General features: G+C 51.5%; 1 non-coding gene across 1 annotated transcript; it reads left to right on the top strand.

Annotated features, from left to right (window-relative positions):
- The first annotated feature begins 1,175 nt into the window (after positions 1–1,175).
- TRNAI-UAU (transfer RNA isoleucine (anticodon UAU)) lies at positions 1,176–1,269 on the top strand. Its single transcript has 2 exons — positions 1,176–1,213; positions 1,234–1,269. It is a non-coding gene; the product is annotated as a tRNA-Ile (tRNA).
- Positions 1,270–8,851: the final 7,582 nt, after the last annotated feature.

The raw sequence follows: 8,851 nt of genomic DNA on the forward strand, positions 1-8,851 counted from the left end.
CCAGGGGCTGGTGCTGGGTTTCCTATCACTCCAAAGGGAAGATCCTCACCCTACCATTTGTCAGATCATCATGTGGGCATCTCCTGCCAGGCTCTGGCTCCTCTCCTTGCTCCTGTGGCCCCTGCCAGCTGCGCACGGCTACATCTGGGCATGGATGTACTCTATGCCCTACCACGCCCCAGATGAGGCTGCCCTCTCCAAAAGCTCCAGCCCCCTGGCCGACATCAAGGAAATTACGGTAAGCAAGGGATGGGTGGGCACTTGCCCCGCAGCCTTCAGCCTGCCTGGTTTGACTGTCAGGGACCAAGTATCAGAGACAGGGAGGGGTCTCTATTTCTCCTTGTGCATCCTGCTTCTAACAGGCCAGCCTTTGCAGTGTAATATGGGGTACTTACGGCCAGTGGTTAGAGCAGGGGATTTTTTTGGGTGGGGGAAAGAATCAGAATTCTTGGGTTCTATTCTCTGCTCATGGGAAGGTGTGAGCAGTATTAGCTAGAACCAGGCCTGGGGCGCCAGGACTCTTGGGTTCTATCTCTCACTGTTACTGCATGACCTATGACAAATCGGGGCCTTGTTCAAAGCCCCTTAAAGTTAACAGGAATCTTTTCATTGACTGCACAGGCTCTGAATCAGGCCCTGTAATCTTGCTGTACCTCATTTTCCCCTGCTATAAAACAGATGCATTTATGGTATAGAAGGATTTCAGAGTAGGAGCCGTGTTAGTCTGTATTCGCAAAAAGAAAAGGAGTACTTGTGGCACCTTAGAGACTAACCAATTTATTTGAGCATAAGCTTTCGTGAGCTACAGCTCACTTCATCGGATGCATTCAGTGGAAAATACAGTGAGGAGAGGTATAGAAGTTAGCGTTGCTGGCTTCCAGGCAGCTGGCCCAAGGGCAATTCGTAGCCAGTGCAGCAGTACATTTGATGCCCTTTGACAGCCTAGTGCAGTGGTTTTCAGCCTGTGGCCGCCTGGGGGTCCGCAGACTATGTCTAAGATTTCCAAAGGGGATCGCAACCCCATTTGAAATTTTTTAGGGATCCGCAAATGAAAAAAAACTTTGCAAAACCACTGGCCTCGTGGGTAGAGCAGAGGAGCGTTGCATGCTTTGAAAGAGCAGCGCCAGTTGCTGTGACAATCCCGATTCAGAGGCAGAGAAGATGAATTTGCAGATGCTCCCGTGGCGCAATTGGTTAGCGCGCAGTACTTATAAAGCAGTACTTGACTGAGCAATGCTGAGGTTGTGAGTTCGAGCCTCACCTGGAGCAGGTGTTTTATGGGTATGGAATTCTCTGGCCTGTTTTGAGGAAGTCCAATGAATCCAAACAGGCAAAAGAGGGTCCCTCTGGCCTCAAAAATCAATGGACACTCACAAGGGGTGTGTGAGCTTTAAGCAATTAATGACTGTAAAAAGCTTCCCTAGCTGGGTGTTTTAATCCTTAAGGGGACACAGCCACATATATATTAGATATCTCAAAATCAGTTCTTGAGCTGTGTTATTAGAAGCCCTTCAGGTTATTAACCCAGGAGGAATGTCAAAAATAGATCTAAGTTGGGAAATGCTTCCCCCCCTTGTAAAAATTCCTGCAAACACTAATTTTTTGTCCATGCTCATTCAAATTTTTCTTCAAAAATGTTCAGGTTTTCACTGAAAAACCAAAAATGTTAGTGGGGGTGGGGAGAGGAATTTTGTTTTTTTGTTTTGTTTTTTTCCCCAAAGAAACCCTCCCATGCCAAATTTCATTGTAAACTTATTTTCTGTGAAATTTTTCATTTCATCAAAAAAAAACCCCAATTTTTTGTTACAAAAAGAATGTAGACAGAAAATTTTCAGCCAGTAACAGCTCAGGTGTAGCCGGTGTGTTTCACTTTATTTTCTGTTTAAGTTTCACTTCCTGGTTCTCATGCACTAACTCAGCATTGCAGCGTTTAAATCCAAACCGTACAAAACCTCACCCTGTTTTTACGGATTCTTTAAAAAAGAAAACCAAGAAAACATTGCTATTCATGTGAAACTATTTTTTCTACTAAACCTACATCGCTGTTTATAACTTCCTAACAGTGCCTTGGTTAGAAAGAGCCTCATACACAAGTGCTTAAAACAAACCATAAATTCTGGAGTGATTTATACAAACTGTCTCTGTCAGGAGTGGCCTGCTGGCTTTGAGCAGCTCTAACCCATACGCTTAGTACAGAGGTTCTCAAGGACTTAATTATTATTTTGACTATGTAGTATTCTGACTGTGCTAAGAGTGCCAGTAATGGACCAGGTCCATATGATGCTGAGTGCTTGGCAAACACAACAAAACATGGTCCCTCCCGCAAAGAACTCATGTGCTAAATAAATTAATTAACCCTCACAAGCCCCTGGGAGGGAAGAATTATTAACCCCAATTTCAAGGTAGGGAAACTAAGGCCAAGTTCATGCTGCTAGTCTGGGAAGAGAACCCAGGGGTCCCATCTCAGCCTTTCCTCGGCTGCCTTCCAGCGATGGGCCAAGGAGTGTGGCATCTGGATCTAGAAAATCCTTGTCAGCCAGACATCTCTGGGCAAGATTTCCAAAAGTGACTCAAGATTTTAGGTGTCCAGCTTCAAGGGGCCTGGCCTGATTTGCAGGGGCTGGGTGCTTACTGAATATGAGACCCCCTTTAAGGCATCTCCAGTGGGGAGAAAAACTGAATCCGCCTGCCCTCCACTCCCTCCCCAACTCCTTCCCTGAAAAATGATTGGTGGCTTTGGAAAATCGTGAGCTAACCAGGCCTTTTCTCTTCACAGAAGGGTTTGCAATTAGGATGTCCCAACAGGTCAAAAATTAATCTGATTCGGGGTTGACAGGTTGGGTGGGAACTCAGGGGCCTTGCTGAGCCTGAGTCCACACCTTGCCCCTATTTCTCTCACACCTTGAACCAACCCTCCCGCCAGGTCTCAGCACCCCCTAGCGTTGGGACATTTGGAATCCAGGCTGGCTTTGCGATTGCTATGGGAAATGCGGGGATAGGAGCTCAGCTGTGGGGGCTGCTTCCCCACTCAGCCCCGCCCCCGCCTCCTCCGCCAAGGAAGCAACGGGGACACGCCTTTCCCATCTGACCTTGCATCATCTCTCCCCCCAGGCGGCCACACCGTGTAGTCAGGACCGACGCTGCACCCAGGGGCTCTTCTGCGATAAGCACTTCCGGCTGTGCCTTCCCCTGCGCCAGGAGGGGCGGTATTGTCGCCACGACACCCACTGCGCCAGGGGCCTGAGCTGTACGTTTGGCAGGTGCCACAGGCCCGTGCTGGGCGGGCAGGAGGGTAAGGCATGGAGAGGAGCCGCGTTCCGGGCCTGAGTCGCCCTCAGCCCATCCCTGGGCTTCAGGCGTGGCTGGGGTGGAGGAGCGCCTACTGGTCAGAGGCTGAGTACTGGGCCTGCGTGGGCCCCTGGCGTTAAGGCGGAGCAGCCTCCCAGCTGCTGTAATTTACACCTGGCCACTGGGAGACAGAGACGAGCTAAGGGCAGGGTGCTCCAGCCACGCCCCCCCCCCCGCCGCCCCGTGCCTCCCCTAGGAGGCGGGGCAAGGCACAGCTGAGGGGGGGTCCAGCTCCTGCACCCAGAGGAGTGGGGTTTCTGTGGGAGGCTGGTCCAGACTGCAGAGGAGGAGGCCCTTGCACCCACAAGAGGGGAGGGACTGGGTGCTATGCTGGGTGGGAAGGAGAGCAACAAGAGAGACAGGGTGTGGGGTCCCGGAGGGTGGGGGGGAAACAGATGGAGCCCCTTCGTGCCTACCTATCTCCCACCCCCCCACACCCTGTCTGCCTCCAGGTGCCCGCTGCCGCCAGGACAAAGACTGTGGCGTGGCCACCTGCTGCGCTCGCCATCATGGCGAGCTGCTCTGCAAGAAGAGGCTGGCCTTGGACGAGAGCTGCTTTGTGCCCCAGGGAGGCTTGGCCTTCAGCATCAACCAGGTCTGCCCCTGCCAGGAGGGGCTGGTGTGCAGGACCGGGGCTGCTGGCCGAGAGTGAGTGTGGGGAGATGCTCACCGGGTGTGCTCAGGTCCTGGAGGTACTGTGGACATCCTGCCTGGTCCGGGGCAGGACTCTGGGACAAGGAGGAGGATAGGGGCTTTCATGCCATCAGACCTGCCGGGACAGAATACAGCAGGAGGTGCAGGGGCATTAGTGAATGCCTGGCAATGCTGGATGCATTGCCCCTGCTCTTTACTTGAAGGGGATAGTGGGTTATAATGATCAGAGCCGGAGCGTGGGACCCAGGACTCCTAGGTCCGAACCCAGGTTCTGGGAGGAGAGTGTGGTCTAGGGCTTGGGAGCCAGAACTCCATCCTGCTCCCTATGAGGCAATGAGGTCTGATGGTTAGAGTAGGGGAATTTTGCAGGTTTTCTGGGTGCTATTCCACTGACTCCTTGGGCGAGTTCCACCCCCACTTTGGGCCTCAGTTTCTCCATCTTTAAAATGGGGATAAAACCCACCCACCCCCAGCGCATGCTGTGCAATTCCAGTATCGGGCAGAGAAGGGCAGAACAGAAATTCCTGTTCTGAGCCTAGTCACCCTCTGACCCCTGGATCGCTCCCTTCTTGTCCCCTCCAGGAAAGCATTCGAGTACTGGCAGGATAAAAGTAACTGGAGATGCATGAAGCCCTTGCTGTAGAGAGGAGGTGACTGTGCATCCTTCCCTGAGGACAAGAGCTCTGTATTTATTCTCTGTAAATAGCATGTACATAGCCCTGCTCTCAAATAAACATGTATGATCCTTCAGCACTCAGGGGGCTGGCTTTTGTCAGTGGTGGCTCTGAGCCACCAGGTTAAACCACTGAGATATAACATGACCTGATGCTTCGAAGCACTGGCTGTTCCCTGCAATAATGCCCTTGAGTTTTGCACATTGCTGTGTGTGTGTGATTGCTGTATTCTCCCTTTGCGTGTGTGTGCACGAGCACAGCTTTCCTGTACTCTTTGTGTGCGTGTGTCTCTATATTGGGGAGACCTCACACTGCTTCCTATATCGCCCAAGGCAATCAGGGCAGTACTGGAAGCCTGATATTTGATTACCGGCATCGTAGCCTGCAGAATTCAATTTCTCTTTGTGTGGCGATCAGTACAAAGGGATGTTAGTTGCTCCCAGAAAAAAGGATGCAAAGAAAAGAAGGTAGGACCTGCGAGTGAACCAGAGATTTCTTGATCTGCAGTCAAATGCTCTACCACTGGGTTCCACATCTCCCCCATTGCCTTACCGCTTACATTACCTGTTCATAAGGCCAGCTGGCAATAAGTACTATCTCCTTGTTGCCTAGTGACTGTCTGGCGCAGCGTGAGCAGAGGAGATGCAGCGTGTCCGAACAAATAAGTTAGGCCTAGTAGTTATGTTAATCAGGGGAGGGGTAGCTGAAAAGCGGCTCAGTGTTACAAAGATCCAGTAGCCCCATGGCTAACACAGCTGTCCACCACTTCGGCACGTATAGGTAAATGCAGCTCAGAGCAATCTGCAGGCAGGGTTTGATTCTTAGAGAGCCTGCACAGAGAGAAGGCACAGTTTGGAGCATGCCCTAGAGTGAAACCAGGGAATTTTGGTCTTTACCACTTAGTCATGGTTCCAGTGGCTACACAATTCTGTAATTAAAACACAAGGGCCCAGAGCTGCAAAGGTATTTTGGTGAGGTAGATGCCTAAATACCTTTGAGGATCTGAGCCAAGGTGCCTCTTTCATATCCCGGACTCCTAGAGCTGAAGTGCAAAGGACGCATGCAGGTTTAGCTGCCTTCTGTAGGACACCACAGCACCTCCTCAGTACAAAGGGGGGTAGCTCAGCAGTAGGACATATGACTGCAGCTCAAGAGGTTCCTGGTTCAAATCTAAGTGCCCCTTGGATGGGACTTTTTTACCTCTGGAAATCATGCCACTAGTCTAGGGCTGGGCTATGAAAGGGCATCCTGATTCTACCATAATACAAGCATTAAGAAGCCATAGCACATCCCTGGAGGAACTATTTCAGCAGTTCATCGCCTATTGCCTTCACGGGTAGAGATGTGGGTCCCCTTTCAGTTTGATTTCCCCCCCAACTTCAGCTCCCAGCTGTTGGCTTTTTCTCCCTTTCTCTACTAGATTAATAACATTACCAGCCCCAGTGCTCACAATTCTGCAAAAATCAAGAGATTGTATTTAAAAAAGAAAAAAACCAGGCATGATGTTTAAGCCATTGTGGGTTCTTTGGACTGGCCTTCTGGGTTTGCTGGGTCACACGTTCAAGCTTCTCTGAGGAGATGAGTCAGCAGCAGCAGCGAGGGGCTCATGTGTTGTATCTAAAGCTTATTGACTAGAGCAGGTGGGAGCAGACACAGTACACGCATGAGAACACTGAAAGGCGCTCAGGCAGAGGAAGGTTCAGTACAGAAATGAAGTTAAAATGGGAACTGTTGCATTTTTGAGAGTTCACTTAAAGAAAGAATCTAATTGATCCCTTCTGTCCACTTGCTTATTGCAGGCACAATCAAACTCCTTAACTTCCTGCTCTGTGCTGCTTGATGTTTCTGCTAAAACGATGAGCAGTGAAACAGTTAATAGTGTTGAGATTTAAATGACCATCAGTAGGTTCCAGAGTTAACACAACATTGACATTAATGTGAGAGTTCACACCTCTCTAAGCTATTGTCTCAGGCCACATGCAGACTCAAGAAGACAAATGCCCCAGCAATTAAAATCAGGAAGCTTCTCTTTCCAGTCAGGAACATGCTTGTTAAAAAAATATTAAAGTTGGGATTCCAGGCCACGGATCTGTGGCAAGAGGCGGATTCTAGGACAAGTTCAGCAGATGTGGCTAGACAGAATCCTGTGTATATGAGACAGCTCTTACCAGGCACTGGGCACACTGCCTCTCCCATGGCACCAGAGCTTGTTTACCTGTCCTCCCCTTATTAGTGGCTGAGTTGTGTTAATTAACTAATTGCTCACATCAGAGTCACTTCCCCAGCATGTGAGAGCAGGGCATATTCCAGGCCTTAGTGCATGAGACTAGGAGTTCAATTCCAGATCACGTAACATCCAGTACTTAAGTGTAGGGTGACTAGGAGTCAGGACTCCTGGGTTCCATTCCAAGGTCCCCCGGTGACTCTGTGAGTCCTTGGTAAAGTCACTTAGGCCTGGCCCTACTCTGAGTCTAGAGCTCAGCTTCCTAGACAGCAATGCTGACCTTTCCCCCAAAGGCAGGTGGAAGATCCCGGCAATGTTTTTTTAAAGGAAGACCTGAATTTGAGTTAGCTCCTTTAGCCCCACACTCACCTCTGTGCGAGGTGGGGACAATCACCCCCCTCTAGTCCCAGGGCATGTGGGAGGCTTGGCCAGCCAATGTGCAGCAAGTGCTTTGAGATCTGCCAGAGGGAGGGGCAGTGGGTTGCCTGGCTGGAGGTGCCGCATTTGTTGCGGTCGGATCAACACACTGATTATGATCAGCTGCAGCTGCACAGATCCCTCCTCTACAAAGCACCTCCCTGGGCTTCCTGTTTATGTCTCTCTCTGTAATGTCGTTAGGCCCAGCTGCCTCCCTGAGGTCTAGGTACAGCTGTGAGCTCATGGGATTTCCATACTGTCAGAGAGAGACACACGCACAGCTCCTCTCTCACATGGGTGGTAAAATTGCCCCACAAGCCGACTCCGCCCAAAGTCCTGCTGACTCAGCTCCTAGGCCAGCACCGATCAGCTCTGTGTCACCCGCAAGCCTTAGCGCTGAGTGTGCGAGCCCAGCCGCTGGGAGAACGCACCCCACACGGGAACCGTATAACGCCCTCAGGAGTCCGGCTACAGGCCGGTCCGGCTGGCCGCCCGACCGGTGATAGAGCAAAGTGCCCTAGAGACACTCACCCACTCCTGTCACACAAGGGGTCCACATGCCCGAGGCAGAGGGGAACCTGTCCCCCATAGCTCCTGGCTCTTGCACAGAGGGACTGCCCTATGCACCACTCAACTGGCCACAACCAGCAGCTACCGCAAGATAGTCTCCCTCTCCATCGGGGTCTCTGTAGAGAGCAACGCTTGGGGCACATACTTGGCTGGGAAGGGACCCCCCGCAAGCTGCCCTTCCTCCGGAACCCACCTGCCCTCAGCACTTCCCCCTCTAGGTTTCAGACACTACAGCTTTGGGGGAGGAATAAGGTCAGTAGCAGCCCAGGGCTCAACCTCTATTGGCCCCAATGCCATTATGTTTCACTGATGCTCCTCACAGCCAGCGTCGGCCCCCTCTGACTTAGAGCCCCAGGTGCATTCAGAGGCTCCAGTTCATCTCAGGGCCCCAAGGTGCAAGGCCCTTGTACACACAGAGAGAGAGAGAGAGAGAGTCCCCAGCTTCAAAAGTTCAGAGCCTAAATACAGATGAGGATCTGGGCCACCCCGTGTAAATAGCTAAAGAGCGGAAGGAGGAGAAGTAGCACTGTCCCCATGCTATACGCAGGGAAACTGAGGCACGGATGAAGCAATTTGCCGAAATCATGGGGTGAGTCTGGGACAGTGTCCTAACCAGAGAGAGACAATAATGGGCTCAATGGGCCACAAGTCCAACAGGCTCTAGCCATTCCCCTCGCTCTGAGCTCCAGGAAGGACACACTCAGTCACTGGAAAGCCCCATGCTCAGTTTGCAGGGGCAGGCCGGCGGCAAGCACTGAGACATCCCCTTTCGCTGCAAATGGCACAACAAGCCGAGGCTAAAAACAGCCATAGAGCTGTGCTTCCTTTAAGCTGAGGCTTCTGTTTCTTCCTTGACATCAGATCCCTTCGCCGCCGCTTGCCAGGACTCAAGAGTGGGGTTCAGCTCCCCGGCTGGCCAAATTTCTCGCCTGACCTTCTTGGCCTGTGGCACATAATAGCTCAG

Source organism: Lepidochelys kempii, chromosome 27 (assembly GCF_965140265.1).
Source record: "Lepidochelys kempii isolate rLepKem1 chromosome 27, rLepKem1.hap2, whole genome shotgun sequence".
In the NCBI taxonomy this organism is placed as follows: Eukaryota; Metazoa; Chordata; order Testudines; family Cheloniidae; genus Lepidochelys; species Lepidochelys kempii.